The sequence below is a fragment of the Desmodus rotundus genome, chromosome 3 (assembly GCF_022682495.2).
Source record: "Desmodus rotundus isolate HL8 chromosome 3, HLdesRot8A.1, whole genome shotgun sequence".
Taxonomy (NCBI): Eukaryota; Metazoa; Chordata; class Mammalia; order Chiroptera; family Phyllostomidae; genus Desmodus; species Desmodus rotundus.
Genome location: NC_071389.1, coordinates 121032555 through 121053500, shown reverse-complemented (window position 1 = coordinate 121053500; position 20946 = coordinate 121032555). Strand labels below are relative to the sequence as shown.

The 20946-nt window shown below is 37.3% G+C and overlaps 1 long non-coding RNA gene across 2 annotated transcripts in view; it reads left to right on the top strand.

The window, feature by feature from the left end:
* Positions 1 to 15915, top strand: part of LOC123480792 (uncharacterized) — a 17040-nt gene extending 1125 nt beyond the window's left edge. Inside the window, exons 2-5 of one of the 2 annotated variants that reach the window (XR_011651019.1) lie at positions 3672 to 3801; positions 4836 to 5018; positions 12189 to 14482; positions 14986 to 15915. This is a non-coding gene — a long non-coding RNA (uncharacterized lncRNA). Of the gene's footprint in view, positions 1 to 3671; positions 3802 to 4835; positions 5019 to 12188; positions 14831 to 14985 lie in introns of those variants that run through there. The other variant, XR_011651018.1, reaches the window with a different exon arrangement.
* The last annotated feature ends 5031 nt before the right edge of the window (positions 15916 to 20946 follow it).

Here is a 20946-nt window from a genome sequence, read left to right as displayed (position 1 = left end):
GGGGGGGACGGGGGCGGGGGAGGGGGTGGCTGGGGATCGCGGGGCGGTAACTATGCCAGTCACTGGGCTCTGTCGGCGCGGGGCCGGACTACTGCGAGTGTGGAGGCTGGAAAGCGATGACTGCCGCAGGCGGACGTCTTTCATCTAGGGCCCCGCCGAACCAACCTCCGCCCCTCCAGAGCCCAGGAGCTGGGCCAGTGGTCGTGTGGGGGCCAGCGCTGCTGGGAACCACGGGTTAAGTCTGACCGCTCGTCTGCGGACCTTTGAGCGCCTCCACGCCTCACCTCTTCTCCACTCCCTACCGGACTCCACGCCGGTCCCGGGTCTTGAAGCATGCGTCGGATGACCAAAGTGCCTCGCTGCTCGCTCCCTCTTAGGAAAGGAGAGCCCACCCCATCCCGTGGAGTGCTGGACGCCCCATCTCTGTTGCTTAGGGTCGGTCCCGCAGAGACCTGGCTGGGATCCCGCTGCAGCGCCCGAAGGGTTAACGCAGCCGTACCGCCGGTGCAAACCGGTCCCTCAGGACTCGCGCTTAACGATCCCCGTGTTTTGGGTTTGCTTTTTCTACCTATGCCAAACTGTTGGCTCTTTTAGTGCACTTGTACCATCTTTACCCATCACCCTTCTTTCCTGTGGGGAAAAGACAACAAACACCGACTTACCATGCGGAATTTAGATGCCAAGCCTGCTTTGCCCCAACGTTCAAGAGGTTTTGCAAGTCAATAAAAAACTGTTGTGACATCTACTTTAAAAATAAGACGGGTTTTTTTCCTTCCTACACACACACACAGGCAAAGATTAGTGCCTCACCTAAAATACCTTGCTCCAGCCTTTAATCTCTTTTCGAACTAACCATCAGCGCTCATTCAGAGACCTTGTCAGTATTGTTTTCAACACCTCTTAATCAGAACAAAAAGATAATTTCTGCAGTCTCCTCCTTTCTCCTAATGCTGAGACTGGAAAAAACTATTCGTAACGTCTTAAAAGTACATAGGCAATGCGAAGGACTTTATTATGTATATTCACTCTCTGGTAGCATTTATATTTAAATATTTTTAAAGGCTTTGAAATAAAATATGTAAAGTTTAGAAAGCAAAAACTCTTAAGCTAATACTGTTGAAAATAATTTTTTAATGAACTAACGTATTTTACCAGGACATACATTACCACCCTTTTGAGCTGTGCCCTTGAAGAGCAAAGTTAGTCACTGTTAAGGAATTGGTTAGTGTGGTACAATAGTCCTTCCTGACATTATTTCAAAACTTAACAGGACAGATTAACTTTTAAAAATGGCTTAGAGACGTTTAAGAATCGTTGGCTTTTGTCCAACTCTTCCTCCAAGGAAGTCACAATAGAAAACTGAATTATGTATTCTACTTTAATCAAGAATGTGATATAAAGTTTAATATATGTATGAATCGTTGCTATAGTATATTAGCAAAATGTATAACGGGTTGAACTAGAATCTGTTCACTTTGTGGGTTTGTTGTAGCTCCAAAAAATAAAATATATGCTCTTAAAGTGTTGTGGTCATGAAAAATTACTCAGCATCTCCATTTTAGAACATGATTTCAATAGAGTTTTTATTTGCAGAGATTATATACATGTACACCCAAGAACATATTTATGTGCATTTTAATGTGATCACATACAGTGATATACTTTTACTGTCCCAGTCCTAGATGATTGTACTGTGTAGTTTGGTTTTATATATATTTTCATTCCTTAAATAGCAAATAAAGGCTGAATCAATATAGAAATAACTGTGCACAGGTTACATTAGGAAATTCATTTTTTTCTTCCAAAGTTTTGGTATTGAAACACCCTTAATGGCATATGTCTCATTCAGTGTGGAACTCAAGAAAATATTTGATTGCTAAATTAGTGTTTTCTAAAAAAATGAAACTACTTGAATTCAAAGATGATACTAAATATATAACCATATCCTCTTAGTGTTAGACCTCATCGCATAGATTTAATTGATCCAGAGATATATCATTGCATAATAAGAATAGCGTAGTATTGTCAAGTCTTTTGACAATCTTTTGGCAATTGATTGTCAAAAGACTTAATTTTAAAAAGTTCTCTTAATACTCTTTGAATATCTTTTTAGTTACAATGCAAAATTTATGAAAGTATTTAAATCCTATGTCCAGTTACTATTTAGGTTGTAAACACTGTTTGAATATAGTTCATGTATTCAAAATACTGTATTTTTCAAATTGTTAAAGTACATTCAGTTTAGTGGAATAAATCTAAACTATTGACATCTTTTCTGACAAGTTGGTCAACACGAACTAATCATGTATAACTCATAAAGACAGTTTTCTAAAATCAATATAATCAAGTGTAAAGGGAAATATTAAGATTTATATTCCCTCAAGAAGCTGTCATATATATCTAGCAATAGGAGAAAATAAAGACATGCCAACAGCAGCATATTTTTAAAACCATACCATTTCCTCAAATACAAACTCATGTGTATGTGAATGTGTCAGTTCTGATCATTGCACAATGCTGAAGAGAACTGACAGGTGTAGGGAGGCAGGGAGGCAGGATAATCAATGCTTTATAGAAAAGTAGTGTATGTTCTCAAATTTCCATTAACCTGATAACCAGAGAGGGATGTCAAGAGAAATATTACTGAGCTGAAAACCACAGAGAAGTGTTATTAGTAACAAATTAATTACATTTGCTGAATTAAATGAAGTATGATTATAGGTAAGCCTAAAATAAAATTTTCAAGTCATATAATGGGACATTTTTATAGAGGAAAAATGCAAAATGGTTAGATGTCATCATTTCACATGAATTATTTGACACCCTGTACTCTTCTAGGTATAAGTTATTTTTTTCTACCCTCTGTACTCTTCAGGGTATAAGGCATTTCTTCTATCCCAAATGTTGTATAATCTAGGTCATACAGTATGGTCCTACATCTAAATTCCATAGAATTAAAACAAAAAGGAAAACTCATATTTAAATGTTGAGGAAAAAGAGGATTTGGACTTGACTTGTGCAAGAAGTGATATATAGGATTTAAGTCAATACAAAAGAAAGTGGGCATTAGAAACGCCAGGAAAAAATACCTGGGATTTAACAAGTTGACCACATCTATTGTCTATCCCTTCATTATTTATGAAACTATTTACTACCATTATACCTTTCACCTACATAAGTAGAACTCATTTATTTTCCCATTAATAATGGTGAGTTACCCAGGGTTGTTGTGAGATTTTGGTGAGATATCTATATAAAGTTCTTAACAGAGTGCTTGCTGTGTACTAAGTGCTCGTAAATGTTGTCATTATTACTCATTAGCATTCATTCCTTAGCCCTTATTACAAGTACATGTGCTACAAACAAGAATGTACATATTTACTTTAATGACCAGGAGTTTGTTATTGTCACATTAGAAGTTCAGAGGTAGGTGACGGCATGATTGATTCAGATGCTGGACACAGCCATCAAGCACCCAGGCCCAAGGTTCCTACTCTACCATCCCTAGTGTATGATTACTTAAATATCTTTTCACACTAACAATAGGACGATCAGCAGGATTTTTGTCACATTTGGAGCCAGTCTTACATTTCTGTATTTTTAAGTGCCTATATTCTTACACAGTTTACTAGTACTGCCTGCCTTCTCTTGGAAACAACTTTGTTTTTCAGGACATTAGAATGGGAGAAGAATGACCCATGGGATCTGAGCATTGCAGATTTCTGGAGCCACAGTCACAGTTTCTGACTGAGTCTGTTTGCACTGCAGCCAGCAGACAGACATTTTTGACAGTCCTTTCAGGTAATTTGGAAGCACCTCACCGTCTCTGTTTCCTTCCTTTGTCATAAGTCTTTTGTTGTGTTCTTCATCCGTTCTTTTTCTTTCCCCGCCTATTTCCAATACTAAGTTCTTATACTTGAGCATTCCTCTCTATTCTAACTTCTATAAAATTCACCCATTTCATGACTGCAGCCCCTCGAAGACAAGAATAATGTTACTCATCCATTTATTCATTAATCATTTTTTTTAACCTGACAGATGTCCTCTCAGCTTACTGAGGTAAGAAAACAAAGATGCCGTTTAGGAGACATTATCGTCAAGGTCATAGTTTATCTCTCCATTCATTCAAAGAAGCTTTTAGGGACTTACTACATGCCAGGCCTAACAGAGCCTGGCACATAATAGGCCCTTAAAATAAAAATAGGTTGAAGAGAATGAACAAACAAATGAATTATTACCTCTCTGATCATGAATTCTGAATTTATGTCCACTGCCTTGCTCTTTTATTCTGGTGACTGGGTACTGGGTCATTTTTTTTCTTCCAGATAGAAATATTGGAAAGAAGCCAATTTAACAGTCATCAGAAAACAAATCACTGAGGGACAGCATTTTGACTTATGTATTTTTGATGGTAGAGAAGAGGGAGGTCAAGGGAGGCAAGCTGAAATTGCTGGGTAGTGGGGAGAGGTCAGAAGAAGGGGGATCTAAAACATAAAGGGGGTTACCTTGCAAAGGAAAAGGAACATCTTTTTCCGTAGTGTAGAAGAAAAAGACAAAAAGTATGAATGAAGAATAAAAATTGAAGTTTAGAGGAAAGAGAACATAGGATAAATAACATCTTAATATTCCATACATAATAGGTACTTATGGTCATCAGCCAGAATTGAGGAAGACTAGGGCTGGAATGGGTAGAGTAAAGAAACTGAAGGATGAGCAGATGATAAAGAAAATGCTATCCAAGGCCTCGGTAAATTTAGAGTATGATTTTATAACAGTATAGCTTTACATGATACTCCCTGGTGACTCAGAATTCGGCTTTCCCACTGTGATTACAGTTGCTGTTGAGAGTTGAAGAACGTCTGATATGAGCTCCTCAGCAGGGATGGACTTGAGCGCTGATCATCAGACTGCTCCGGATGCTGTACAATACAACAGGCTGGGTGCATTGAACAACAAAAATTTCTCGCAGTTCCGAAGGCTAGAAGTCCAAGACCAAGGTGTATAACGTTTTGTTCCTGGTGAGATTTCTCTTCCTGGCTTACAGACAGCCACGTTCTTGCTGTGTTCTTTCCTCTTTGTGTATGCATGGAGAAAAAAGATCTCAGTGGCAGCTCGGCCTCTTCTTATAAGTCCTGTGAGATTAGGGCCCCACTCTTGTGATCTCATTAATTACTCCCTATATGCCCTATCTCCAAATATCATCACATTTGGGGGTTGGGGCTTCAACATACACATTTTGGTTTGGGGACACAATTCAGTTCATGATACACTTATCTGGTGAGCATTTCTCAGAATTCATATAACAGGGTTCTTTCTCAGACCTAGTGGACCAGATTTCCTGCATTATGCAACCCCACTCCCCATATGTGGATGTGTGTGCATGTGTGTATGTTGGAGATAGAGAACTCAAAGGTAGAACAGTCATTGTGCACAAATACATATCAGGCTAGGTGATTACTGCACCTGGAAATGAGTAATAACCATGATGTTTTAATAATTGGAGAGGTGGCTAGACCCGAGGGAGGCAGGGAGCTGGAAATTGAACCCCTAGTACAGCCAGAATCCTGCCTTCTAGCCAGTGATGTTCAGGAACCATCTCCTACCAGTGGCCTTGCTCACCTCTTCCAAATATTCCCACATGTACCTGCAAGAGAGTCAGTATTTGAATGCCTGCCACGCAGAAGGCATCATCTGCTAAAGGGGCTTGCAACAGAGTCTAGCCAAGAAAAAAGACTGCCCTTTTCTCCTCTTCCATCCTCCCTGTCCTCAACACTAAAAGAATCAAAGCTTCTGGAAGGGAGGGAGGAGGGGAGTAAAAGTGCACAGAGACAGTGAGGGGGAGGGTAACCTTTGACTCAGAGATTCAAGTTTGTGATAAGTTTTCATAGTTGAAAGGTCCCAGAAAGTTAAAAAATCTCCTTCAGATAATAAAGAACAAGTATGGGAGAATCATTGGATCATTGTTGAAATTACTTGTTTAAGAAAAATACCTCACTGAATTGAGTTGAAGAAATTGTCATCAGAATAAGAACAATCAAGGAAGTGACCTGGAAGAGATACAAAGCAGTCTCGAATCCTAGTTACATGGAGTACAGCTGGCAGGTTTCTCGAGAGAGGACTGAGGGGACGGGGAAGCAACTACTTTGTGGTGGAGACGGGGAGGGAGCACCAACTTTGAAATTTGGTAGGTGAAACTACTAAATTATCAGCACCCTGAAAACCTGGCAATACGCTATGTCTGGTCAGATGCATCTTCCTATTTCTGTTCTAGACCTAGAAATACTTCTTTATTAAGTGTCTCCACGATTACCGTGGAGACACTTTTGGAGATAGCTTGTCACAGGTTCAAATTGTTTTCTTCTATTCCCCTGGCTATTGTGAGTTTTCTGGTTCCAGACCACAAACCAAGTTCAGACTCTTTGATTTGTATTTCTCTTTTGGAACCTGTGTCATCCAGGTTCTCATTCTTTGCCATGAGCCCTAGTAACTATGTCTTCGTAATCTTCTGCTTGCTTGCCCAGTTTCTGACCCAATGATTATAGACTTCTCACATCTACTTATACTCACTTCTGCTTGCTTGTTGCTTACTTTCTCACCTTACTGCCTCATCTTGAACTTTAATTGTGCGTGCTTCGGAAAAATCATCCCGATTCCCATGCCTTGTCAAGGTTCTCAACTTCTCTGCATTTTTGGGTTCCCCAGTTCTAATTTTAGACCCCTTTTAATGCTTTGCTGTCACATACAACCCGAACATTGAGAGTAACATGTGTTTTTCCATTATCATTTCACTTATTTTATTCACCTATTTTTTTTTTACATTTGTCAAATGCCTTGTTTCAGTGTAAGCCATACGAATTCACTCTACCATGAAACAAAGAGTTTTTCATGGCAAAATTGTTTTTCCCAGGTAATAATGCCTGTCCATAGTACTACAAGAATACTTATATGCTAAATAATCTGCCAGAAAGAATGAAAATACAATCATATTGACTTGGCCATGTTAAATTCTGTTTGAGCTACCATTAGTCTACTGATATAGTAGCATGCATATATAACCTGTGCTTGTAGTAATATTTTGGAAGATAGTTCTATTCTAACAAAAGGTTATAATGTTCTTCTCCCATTTTCTTAAATATGGCATATCTTGTCTATCATCACATTAATGCTTGGCTTACATACATGTGGCCATCTTTTTCTGTGGTATACATCATCGCTATCCTTTGCGATTTCTCTTCAAGTCTTTGAAAATGAAGCGCTAAGAACTTAGCAGCCTTATATTCTTCTTATCTCTGTTTCTTAGCCATCTTTCCTCAGATTTTTGAAACCTTATCCATTACTATTACAAATAGAAAAATAATTAAACTGCCTACCCCATTTCATTTTTTTACCTGCAAGAATTCAAACAGTAAAGCCAGACATGGGGTCATATAATTGTGCATGCATTCTTTATACTTTTTCCCCAATATTTTACATACTTTGGACATTTATAACTACATTTTTCAATACTAGGTATAGATAATCATCTACATGTATGTATTTATATGTTTTTTTCCTAATTCAAACAATGCATATAGGTATAGTATAAAAACTGAAAGATCGGAAGATCTCTGCAATTGTATCCTGATAATTGTATAACTTGTCCTGAGTCGTTCTTGCTGGGGGGCAAAAAAGGCAGTAGAGGATACAGTGTCTGGATTTGGGGAATATATACATCTCATAGCCCTGAAAAGTCATAAGATAACTAAATATTTAAATATATAAATATGTGATGGTATAGTACACATTGTATAAATCCATGCCAAGAGAATTAAAATTCATTGGGAAAATTATTATGTGAAAAATGAATCTTAAACTTGGCTTTGAGGAGAAGGCAATGTGACATTTAGAAAGAACAGAGCTTTGAAGTACCGTAGGACTGGATTCAAATCCCAGTCCTGAATTTTACTAGCTGTGTGATCTTGGGCAACTTCCTCAACTGCTCTGATTCTTTAGTCCCTCCTCCCCCATGTAAAATTGGGACAACTGCTACACTTGCTCTGAGGATGACATTAGACAATGTATTTTTTCATAATATTCACTCAATGACTGTGTGTTTATATTCTTCATTTCCCCACTTAATCTACTATACCTTGTGTTGTCTTCATACTCTCTGGGTTATATAAAATGGTACAATTTACTGGAAAATGTAGAAAATATATTTAATATTTATATTGCTTCAAAAGAAAATTTAAAATTGTATAATCCGTATTCATCACTTAAAAGGTTTTATAAGTTTAAAGAATTTTGAAATGGCAAAGCAGTTGAGATTTAGGTTCTATCTATGTTACTCGTATGCTAGTTAAAGTAAAGACTCAAATTGTCTTTTGATCACTCAGGATCCTCCTATGTCTAGAAGATCTCCACTGTTTGTTATGTTAAGGCCAAATCAATGACTATACAGTCATGTCAAGAACACTAGTAAGGGTTTTGGAGTAATGATTAAGCAGGAGAACATACGGTTTTTCCCTGAAAACAAAGACAATCAGTTCTTTAAGAAAGCTTAAAATGACCACTGAACTCTGAACCAGAGCCCAAACAATGAATACCAAGCCACCTCCTCAACAAGAAGTGTTATCCTAGCAGTGCAGCTGCAAACTAATTAAACACCCCAGATCGCTGTGCTGAACTTTAGTACTGCATTTACAGAATTAATTCAGAGGACATGTTATTAAAATCTGGGGTTTATCAGAAGAAGGCAGACTCTTTTTTTAAGTAGCATTAAAAAATTAACATACGGGATAAGTCTCTTATTATAGATGGAGCCTATGAGATCTTTCATATAGATGCAAAAACTAAGCAATGAATTTCTAAGCAAAATAATGAGGCTATTACAGTGTGACAGAAAATCCAAAAATAGTGCTTTAGATACCTTAACAGCACTTTTAAGAGTAAATTTATATCCTATATGATTATTTCTAAGATTCTAAAAGACATTGATGACCACTAATACACTAAAATCTAATAGCTAGATATGTATTGGAAACATGTAGCAATTCTGTACTTAATTAACTTAGGAATAAATCAGTAATAATTGGAATGTGTAAGGCAAGGGTATTTTAAAGTACTGTGAAGTATAATACTTTCCCTCTTAATCATAATAGCTGGGCTTTACAATTTATATCTCAAAATCCAAATAACAAAAAACCTTCTGCTTTTTTAGTAATTTTGAAAGCTGTAATTATTTTTTATAGGTGGGCAGTAAGGGTAGAAGTAAGGTATGGAGACATTTAATAACTGGAAACATTTTAGAGTCATAAAATATGTTACCTCATTTGGGGTACCTTACCGGAGTGATTCAGGAAGACATAGAGCAAGTCAATAATTGGTCAGACCCCTCTCCACTTGTTTCTAGAATGGAGAGAGCAACACTCAAGTTCCTGTCAGTGCCGCAACAAAATAAGATAACAGCTTTTGGATACTTGAATATTTTTGGTATTTATGATGTAACAGGTAAAAATCATTCTGAAAAAACCAATAGAAGTCTAGGTAAATACTTCATATTGACCAACAAATAAACCTCACATAAAATATATACTATTTATAAATTTAACATATGCATAAATAATTAAGTAAAGCAGTGGGCAATGTGAAGGAAATTTTCTACATATCTTTTTAAAGTTATTTTTAGTTTTCACTTGCAATTATAAAAATGTTAAACATGTAGATAGATATAAAAAATAATACCATCACTACTTTTAAACTGAGGAGCCAAAGGAAATCTGATGGTAATCTTGTTAACAGGTTTGACAGCTGACTTTTTAAAAATGTTTTAATTTTTTTAAATTTTTAATTCATTGACAGAGAGAGAGAGATTTGTAGTTCCACTTATTAATGTAGTCATTGGTTGATTCTTGTATGTGCCCTGATCTGGGATCTAACCCACAACCTTAGTGTCTGGGATGACACTAACCAACTGGGCTCCCTGGGCAGGGCAACAGCTGGCTTTTTTTAAAAAGCAGTTGTATGAACAGTTTCTCAGAAATATATGCTGAGATCAAAGGGAGAGTTTAGAAAGAGGATTTGGGATTAAAGCCAAAGGACACAGGGTTCCGCAGAACCAGCCTTCCACAGTGTGGAAGGTGAGGCAAGCTGAGAAGAGAGACCTAAGCAACAGTGACGAAGCAGAGGGTTTCTAATGAGAGGAAATTAACAATTTTTCTGAAAGACAAAAAAAAGTAGCCAAATTAAAGTGACTTGTACAAAAAAATGAAAATAAAAGTGGGTGTACATACCTGTTCTTATCATTTCATACAGATGTCCCCAGAAGATGACTTTATAGATGGAAGAACAAGTCCCTCTAATACAGGAGTGCCACACTCTGGTCAAGCAGTTGTTTTCTTCTCTAGACCCTCCAAATGCCTTTCTAAATAATTCTAAGTGTGAATGAAAGACTTTCTCAAGGATTGGTCTTTCAAAGCTAGTTAAGTGAAAAGAAAGAGAAAGTTTATTTTCTTGGTAGGTTTTCCAGCAATCTTAACTTTTTGAGCTAAGTCACAGAATTTTACAAATACCCTCTCTCGCCCATCTTAGCCTGATACTCCTCCCTTGACAAGACACCATAGTACACTCTTGCCCTTGGCCCCCATCCATTGCTGGAGCTGGTTGGCCTAAATGTCATATTTAGGATGCAGCGTGGAAAAAGGCTCTGAGGCAGATTCCATGACTTGATAAAATGAGATATCAGCAGGTTAATTGCTTTCCTGGAAAGGATAACTTTAAGAGTAACAGTTGACAGAGGAGATGAATTATTTGGTCGATGTCTAGATTTACTCTCCACAAATGAATACATTTTAGATGGTAAAGAATTTTTGGAAGTGGAAGGTCAGAAAGGAAGATGTGGGTCAGAGAGAAAATCTGTTCAAAAAGAGCTGTATTGCCCTGCCTTGCAGCTCAGCTTGTTAGAGCATCATCCCACTACATCAAGGTTGTAGGTTTGATTCTGTCGGGGCACATCCAAGAAACAACCAGTGAATGCATGAATAAGTGGAACAACAAATTGATGTTACTCTCTCAAAAAAATGTCAATAAAAAACAGATTTGTATTACTAACAAGTGAAACTATCAGAAAGTCATCTTAGATGAATAATTTCTCTTAGAAAAGAATGTCTAGGTCTTCCACATTTCTTCCATAATTTACACAGGCCCATGGGGCTTTTCCAATAATTTTGCAGATAAAATTCCTCATCTAGACAAGAGTAACTGCCTAGACAGATTAAATGTCTTAAGATGTCCAGTTAAAGTTTAAAATGTACACAGACATGCCTTCATCTCTTTCTGTCTCTCTCTCTATTGCTACATAATGTGTATTTGAAAATTCTATATATACAAAAATTTCTATGGTATATGTACCTCTATCTGAACCAAATGCCAAAGATTTAGGTTAAAATATCTCCTGGATTTGATATAAATCTGTATATTAAGGCTCTTATATTATTATATTTACTCCATCTGAAGTGGAAAGTTGTCACAATCAATAGCCATTAATAGTGATTAGAAAAGAATTGATCTGAAGAGCCAAATGGCAAGAGTGAGACAAAAAGATAGAAAATATCAAACGCTTATTCCCTTTGGACCAAATGCTTGGACGATATTAGGCAGAGCAGTTGTTGCTGTCTTTCCATACCCCACCGTCCCAACCCCTCCACCCCCACCCCATGCTTTCTGTGTCACCTTTTTGAATACAAAAAAAAAGCACTTTCATGTTGCTCAGGCTCATTCTTCCTGGTGCTTCATCCCTGGCCTCATTTCTCAACAGACCTAGGGTCTTCCTTTCCATTGGGAATCTTAAAGTGATAAGTAATGGTGTGAATTTTAGACACCTCAATAAATGAAAGACATATTTTTGGTTAGAGAGAGAACAGGCACTCCTTTTGGTGGGAATCAAACTATAAGAGTACCCATGGAGCTGCCTACATTTACATGTATAACACTTTCCTTCCAAAACTGCTCATTCTAATACTACACTGAGTTGCCAGTCCTTATTTTCCATACAAACATACTTGAATATCTCTCTTCTCTCCCCTAAAAAAAAGCTCCAAAAACAAAAACCAAAACAAACAAAATGAAACAAAAAGTCCCCCAGGATGTATAGCAATTGGCTAGTTCACCATTTTTTTTTGTTACTAAAGATTTTATTTATTTATTTTTAGAGAGAGGCAACCAAACCTCACAAGCCCACAACTGGGAACCTGACCTGCAACCCAGGCATGTGCCCTGACTGGGAATTGAACTCTGCATCCTTTCGGTCGACGCCCAACCCACTGAGCCGCACCAGTCAGGTCTAGTTCACATTCTTGCCACAAGTGGTGACTCAGGGCATTGCTACACATGTGACTTTCAGACTTTCCCCAATCACTTTCCCACTGTATCTCATTTAGCGGGTGTTGTAATCACAACAACCCTAAGTGCAATACTTTGTAAAATTTTCCATGATTGTAAAGAGGCACAGAGTTTTTATAGAGCTTGAATATCATCCATGATAAAAAGTCTACTTTCTATTGATGTTTGTTTTATTGTTTGGTTGCCAGACTTAGTGATAGCAACTTAGAGTGAAGGGGAAAGGGTAAACCATTATCCTTTTCATTGGTCTCCACTGGGAGGCTTATAGAAGTGTGCTAATGATATAATTAACAGAGATTTGTGCCTCCTTGGTGACTCATTGGCTATAAAAGTCTTTGTTTAACAATTGCCTATCACCTGTTCTATTGCTATGCCACTCTCAGAGACTGCTGCTTTCTCAAAGACTAGCAATCTCCTTAGTCTTCTGTGTTTTTTTCTAGATTCTCTAGGAAATGTGTTCTTTTCAAGATCCCACCAGTGCTTCTTCTGGCCTCCTCATTTATAAAAACTAAGTTCATAATTTTCATGAGGATTGTAATAATCAGACTTTGTTTTCCACCTATTTCCCTTCTGTAATTATTATATCCTGTTGCTTTAGAACAGTCCCATTCTAAGATTCAAAACTAAAATTTTGTAACACAGGCCAGTGTAAAAATACAATATATGCCAGGGAACGATTTCTGACAGTATTAGAAATCAAGACTGTTTCCATCTTTTGTATTTGTTCTATGCTGTACTAGTCTGCACTTAACCTCTAATTACTTTTTCTTCCTCCTTCTAATAGCCACAACATTTTCCCTTAGGTCACCACAAGCTGTCCTACTTCTTCCTCAGTCTAATGGTGCACTTATGTTCTGTATACTTGGGCTGCTTGCTTGCTCACAAGTTTATTTCTCATCCCTTTCACAGAATACGGAATTTGAGCGTGGTAAATGCAATCGATATTCTTTGTTATTTGTCAGGCAAGTAGCTAATTTAAGATTTAAAATAGTAAGTAGTGTAAACTGTTATACATCACAGTTATAAGTGGTTTAGTGTCAATCTTGTGCTTTAGAAAAGCTGTGGAAAAGGAAATTTTCTTACAAAACCCTGAGTACCTACTATTGCTAATAAAAGATTCATGCTAATGATAGTAGGAACGTTGTGAGAGTTGAAGTGCTGTTATCCTAGTGTCACCATTTCTCCCTCCATAATACTTAATAGGCCATGAAACTAGAGACTAAATTTAGAGTCTTTTTCTTCCCAATATTATGTTATAGGTCATTCTAATTCTAATTTTAACTAAAAAATAAGCCTTTTATAAAACTATTTTTATTACCCATAAAAAATTGTGTTGACAGATTCTTACTACTTTGTCAGGGGTAAACATGCTTTTGTTAGAAGAATTGATTTTGTTGTCCATGGCAGAGAGGGGAGAAACTGAGCTGGCTGAGAGAGACAGATAAATCTGAATTTTTGGAGTATCTTTTTTCCCCTCAATATAAATATTTAATTCTGCTAGGGGAAATTCTGAAAAACTGTTGCACACAATGGAGTTAATTCTCCCTATAAGTAGAACATTTGATGTGTATTTGAAAGAGAAATAAACACTCTTTTCTTCTTTTTCTTTTGAATGGTGAATAGAATAAAATTTTTATCTTCTTTACTAGGTAAGATGTCTATATTTAATATCTTATTTTTTTTATTTTTCTATTATAGGTTGATATTCAATATGATTTTATATTAGTGTCAGATGTTTACAGCATAGTGGTTAGACAATTATATAATTTACAAATAATCCCCCTGATAACTCAAGTACCTCCCTGACACCATACATAGATATTACAGTATTATTAACTGTATTTCCTATGCTGTATTTTATAACCCATGACTATTTAGTAACTTCCAGTCCACATTTCTCAGTCCCTTCACTTTTTTACCCAGCCCCCCAGGTCTTCTTCCCTCTGGTAACCATCAGTTTGTTTTCTGCATCTGTGATTCTGTTTCTGTTTTGTTTGTTCATTTAGTTTTTCCACATACAAGTGAAATCATATGGTAATTGTCTTTATCTGATTTATTTCTCTTAGCATTATACCCTCTAGGTCCATTTATATAATCACAAATGGTAAGATTTCATTCTTTTTTATGGCCAAATAATATTTTATTGTATATTTGAGAAACTAACACTTGCTAAGTCTTTATTAATGAAGCTCTATTCTAGGCACTTAAAAATATTTACTTTCATCTTCATTGTATCCTAAAAACTAGATATTAACATCCCTATTAATAAATGAGTATAAGGTTAAGTAACTTGCCCACGGTTGCACAGTTATTAGTAGGAAGAGTCAAGGTTATCACACATGGCTGATTCTACAGCTCCTGTTCTTTTCACTTTCTTAAAATAGGTCCTTCCAGAGGGGAGGTGGGCGGGGATAACAGGGGAAAGAAGGGGAAGGGTCATCAAGGAACATGTATAAAGGACACATGGATAAAGACAATGGAGGGGATTGAATGTGGGGGGTGGGTGTGGGTAGGGCAGGGGAGAGTAATGGGGGAGGAAATGGGGACAACTGTAATTGAGCAACGATAAAAAATTTTTTTTTAAATGTCCTTCTTGTTCCTTCTTAGGGAGAAATATCAGCCTTGCAATGTATTATGATGCCTATCTTGAAAGCCTTATCATTTGACGCATTAGAGTGGGTTCTGAAATTGAACTACCTGGGTTCCTATGACTCCCTAACTGTGTAATCTTGACCAATTACTGTATGTCTCTGTGCCTCATTTTCTTTATCTGTAAAAAGGGGGTGAGTACACTAATACCCACTTAATAATGTGGGTTGTGAGAACTAAATGAGAGAAGACATGACTAACACTCAACAGGGAAGTTGATACAAAGTTTAATAGATTTTTTTGAAAAGTTTGATCTCTCTATAAAAATTGGTGTTTTATGGGTAGAGAAAAGAAGTCTGGGGTGTAATTTCTTCTCTATTTAGCTACTTACATCTGGTTTAGTCAGCAATCAGTGTTTTGTTTTATGTCTCTACCCAGTGTTATTTACTAAGATTTTTCCCTTCATGCAACATATAAGATTAAAACATGGCCATAGATCCCTTGCTAATTTTCCTTCGGAGAGATGGTATTGAATTCTCCTCCTCCAGAATATAGGCTAGACTTAGTGACTTGCTTCAGGAATAGAATAGGACAGAGTGGGACTTTTGAAGTTAAATAATAGGTTTCTGCCCATACCTCTTTGAATGCTCACTCTGGGATCTCTCATCCACCAAGTAGGAACCTGACTGCCTTGAGTCTGCCATGCTAGAGAGGTCATGTGTAGGCACTCTGGTCATCGGGTCCAGCTAAGCCTAGTCTTCCATCGTCTCTGTCAAGGAGTCAAAAATGTTAAATTTTTAAGCTCCAGACCTGCCGATTTGCCAGCTGAATAACATGGAAGGTCCTCCAGTTGCCAGAAGAGTCTTCCTGCTGAGCCCTGCACTGATCCCTGACCCACTGTATGATGGTATATAATAAAATGCATGTTATTTTAAGCCACTAAGTTTTGGGATAATTTATTACATAGCAACATATAACTGAAACATGCATTTATTCATTTAAAAAGAAAAAAAATACATAAATTATTTTGTCAGCAACTGTTCTAGGTTCTAGGGGATGAATCCATGAACAACCTAGACAAGGCCACTGTTCTCATGAAGGCTGCACTCTACTGAGGAGACAGACAAGGAAAAATAAATAAGTACATGCATAATTTCAGATGTATATAAATACTATGGAGAAAAATAAAGCAAAGTAAAAAGACAGACTGAGAGGAGTAGGTGGGTGTGGATACTTTTTAGGTAGAGAAGGGTAAGACTTCTCTGAGGACAGATCAGTTGACAGAAATTTGATTGAAGTTTTAAAATTATGCATTCGCTCATCCACTTACTCACTCATTAATCCATTTACCTATTCAATGAACAAGCAATAATTAGCCATAACTCCGTGAGGCACTGTGCTAAGTGCTGAAGAAGATAATCATAATGTCTTGTGAGGCAAATAGATATGTAGAAATAACAGCATCATATAATTATGCCATCAAAGAGATATGGCTGTGGAAGCACACCAAATAGGCGTTTGACCCAAACACATGGAAGCCAGGAAGATGGAGTACTTCAAGTAATACATCTTTCAAAGGAGTCAACAGGAGAAACTAAATACTTATTCAAATGACATTTATGCAAATGCTGTTGCTCAAACACATCAGGAGCTTCCCTTATTTGCTATTGTGCACATAAGAGCACAGTTCCTGGCCCGTAGACACTACAACATTTGTTGAATTAAAATTGCTTTAAGATTCTGTTAATAAATCATGTAAGAAAATCTTTCTTGCTATTTGCTACTCTTTCTTTGAGCCAAAATGATGATTCATTCCCCTGTTTATCTGACTTGGCCCTGAATATTTTTTGCTCCCCCCATCAAAATTACACTGAAACAATGATTTGCCATTATTGAGGAGACTCAAAAGAATATCTTGTTCGCTTTCTGAAGGATGGGCCAAAAAAGGAGTGTGGAAAATATGTTTAGCAGTAGTAACAGCAGAGCAAGCATGAGTGCAGGGCCTCTCAAGGCAACTCATTTGCAAGAAGTATCATTAATTTGGATGTTTAATTGATGTTATTCTGTTTTTTGAAGAAGCAATGGGACTACTTTATAGTCATGCCATGCTTTTCAGATGTCAAGTAAGCGGAGGCTGATGTCTTGTGTGCATGTTTTCAAATAGTGACTCCTTCAATTGTATCTTCCACTTTAAACTTCCACCTGATTTCTTCTTTTCTATACCAGAAAGTTTCCTCAAACCCTAAAATTCTTTCTCCTAAGCTTAGCTAATTGTCTCCTCTGATCCTTACTTAATAAATTATATTATTCCTAGCTTAGTGGGCTAAGATAAAAATGTGGGGGTCCTTCTGGATGCCTGCTCACTCAACATTCACAACAAATCTCTCAACAGATCTTGTTGATTCTACTTTCAAAGCACATCTTCAATTTTCAATCACCCTCTCCCACAGTAATTGCCTTGATTCAGGATTTTATTAATATTTTGCTAGATTATTGTCCCTTCTGCCTGAAATGGTCTCACCAACCTTGGCTACCTATGTGCTAAACATGTTGTTCATCACTTAGGTTAAACTCATCTCTTCTGTAGTCCCTAGCATCTTGCTCATGCTTCTGTAGTAGCCTTAGCCACATTGTAGCAGTAGTCATTTAAGTCTGTCTTCAATTTTCTGTTTTCACAGCTTATATGGCATTAGATTCATTCATTCAACAAGTCTACATTAAACATGGAGCAGACATTTGGGTAGATCCTTCTATACAAAACAGACATGATCTTAGACCTTATGGGGCATATGATATAGTGAGAGAGATACACAACAAAATAAACAATTACAGTAAAGTATAATGCGCATAATGAGAGGTGGATGACAAGCATACATGAAAATATGTGATTTAATGATATGGAGTTAGAGGAAAGTTTTTCCTGAAGCAATAACATTTAATCTGAGAACTGAAAGATGAGTTAGAACCAGCCAGATTTAGGGAAAGTGAAACTAAGAGGGAAAATATTCTATTTAGAGGAAATAACATGTGCAAAGACCCAGAGATCACATAGAAAGGGCATTGCAGGAGCTGAAAAAAACCTCTGATGCTATCAGTAAGCATCTGTTGAATAAATAAGGTCTGGGGACATGAGTCCATCTCTTATGCTGAGTTTTCTGAAGAACATTGAACCCTTTTTGGTTTAATGTACAACAAAGTTTTAAAGTAGTTTTTGGCCTTCCCTGCATTGTTAAACAAAAACCACCTATTCACTTTTATTTGACAATTCAATTGGATTAATAATTTCAGTAATTGCATTGATGTGGCAGTCATTTGTTAGCTGCCTCTGTTTACGTCCACTCCCACCTCTCCTCTCCCTTGTTAACAAAACCTGACTTGTTGGGGTGGCAAAGTGCTCTCTGCCCAGGTAATTGGCTGTGATTGCTCTATAGTTGTCCTATCCAGTAAGAAAACCTCTAGTCACAAGTGGCTACTGAACACTAGTACGACTGAGGCTCGTTCAAACTGGTGTGCTGGAAGTATAAAACATACACTGGATTTCAAAAACTAAGTCTAACAAAAGAAAAGAATGAGAAATATAACAATATCACATATTGAAATGATATTTTGAATATATTGGGTTAAAATATATTATTAAAATTAATTCACTTGTTGCTTTTTACTTAAAAAATATGCCTGCTAGGAAATTACATACATGGCTTGCATAACGCATCTACTGGACAGAGCTTATCTAGGCCGTTTGTAACAATATTTTCTCTCCCTTTCCCTACCCAGCCTCTCTGAAAGGTAAGGGTGGCCATATGACCCAATTGTGGCCAATGAGCAGAATCGTGATTCTCTTGGGAGGTTGTTTTTTGTTTTTAATTTGTGAAAAATTTTTACTTTGTTAAGAAGGGACTGAAATTGTACTACTCTTTTTTTTTTTCCAATTTCTTGCGCCCTTGAACATGGTGACTAGAAGGACATGATGACTAGATCTACTGCAGTCATTATTTAAAACCATTTCTTAATGGCCTAATATTCATGGGAGAAAGGCCAAGAGAATCACAGGGATTTTTGTCTGAATATGGTGGCAATGGTTGCACAACAATGTGAATGTATTTAATATGATTGAACTCGGCATTCAAAAATGGTTAAGCTAGTAAATTTTATGTTCAATGGTTTCTAGCACAATAAAAAATTGAAATGACAAACAGAAAACACCACAAAACTAAATAAATGAATACATAATTTGAAAACTATGAGTAAACCCAAAAAATCCTTGCTTCTATGGAGTATATAATCTAGCAGGAAGAAAGAGTCAATATATAATTGAATTATTCATATACTAGAAGGTGATCAGTACTATAGACACAAAAAGAAGAATAAGGTAAGAGGGATTAGGCATCCTGTGGTAGGTTGATATTTTTAAATAGGATTTTCAGAGTAGGCTTTATGAGAGAGGTCACTTGAGCACACACATGGAGATGATGGAATAAGCCACGTGAATATCTGGGGGAAAAGCATTCTAAGGCAGTGGAAACAGCCAATGCAAAAGTCCTAAAGTAGGAGCATGTTGAAAAGACCACAAGGAGGCCAGCGTGGCTAGAACAGCATGAGTGGGCAGGGGAGTGGAAGGGGGTGTTGGAGGGATAGTGGAAGGAGTTGAGGTCGCAGAAGTAAGGGAAGTTCAGATCATACAAGTTTTGGGGGTTATTTAAAGGACTTTGGTTTTTACTTTGAGGGAAGTGGAAACTGTTGCAGATTTTAAGAAGGGGAATGACATCATGTGATGTGTTTTAAAAGGACAGTTCTGTGTCTAGACAACAGATGCAACGGGGCAAGTGGAGAAGCAAAGAGACCTGTGAGGAGGCTTGGACCAGAGTAGTAGCAGGGGATATGAGATGGGAAGCGATGAGATTTTAGAGTATTTCAAAGTTAGAGCCAACAGAATTTCCTGAAGGAGTAGAGTTGGGACAAAGAATAGAGGAGTCAAGGATGACTTCAACGTTTTTGAGATGAGCACCTGGACAGATGGATTACCATTAAGGGAGAGGAGATGTTTTGTTTTGTTTTGGTGGTTTGGGAGGGTGGAAGCAGAGGTTCAGTTTTGAGTACACTGAGTTGGCTCTATTAACATTACAATTCATTTTTTTAAGTTGCACAAGTGAGGGCCCTTGAAACTATGAGTCAGTGATATAGCATCTGTCTTGTAGTATTGGCTCAGAACAGGTGTGTCCTTTTAAACATGGAAGGAAGAGAGAGTGCAGGATTGTAAGAGCTCCGTGATTGACTCATGCTTTTCATGACCCTCATTTGTGCAACTGAATAAATTTGACCATAATAATAACAGAGCTAGCAATTATTGAGTTCTTACTGTGTGCTAGAAACATGGCATGTTAATTCATGCCTATGTGTATAATTGAAGGAAATGTTAAATTTCACTTAGAGGCTACTGAAATAAAAAGTGTAATTTTTTCCCCATCCAAATTCATGGAACCCTACCTTCTGTCCTTGGATTCCAGGTTAAGACCCCCGGAATACTTTAAAGTTTATAAACACACATTTGCATACATTATTCGTTCTTAAAAAATCTTATGGGGGTAGATTAGTGAGGTTGTCCTTTTCACACTCAGAGGGCTAGAGTAGTTTGTGTGTGTTACAAGCTGTTGTCAGCTCTGGCGTCTGGCGACCCTATAAATGAGTGATGTCCGCAATGTCCTGGCCTCAACAGCTCTGCTCAGCCTCTGTAGATTCATGCCGATGGCTTCTTTTATGGAGTCTGTTTACGTCATACTTAGTCTTCCTCTTTGCTTGCTTCCTTATGTTTTATTCCAGTGGTCTTTTCTAAAGAACCCTGTCTTCTCATGATGTGCCCAAGACAGAACAGCTTCAGTTTTGTCATTTTTGCCTCCAGCAACATTTCTGGTTTCTTTTGCTTGAGTTTTTGAATAAGGACCCAGTTTTTCGACATTTGGTTCTGCCTTATTTCCTACTTTT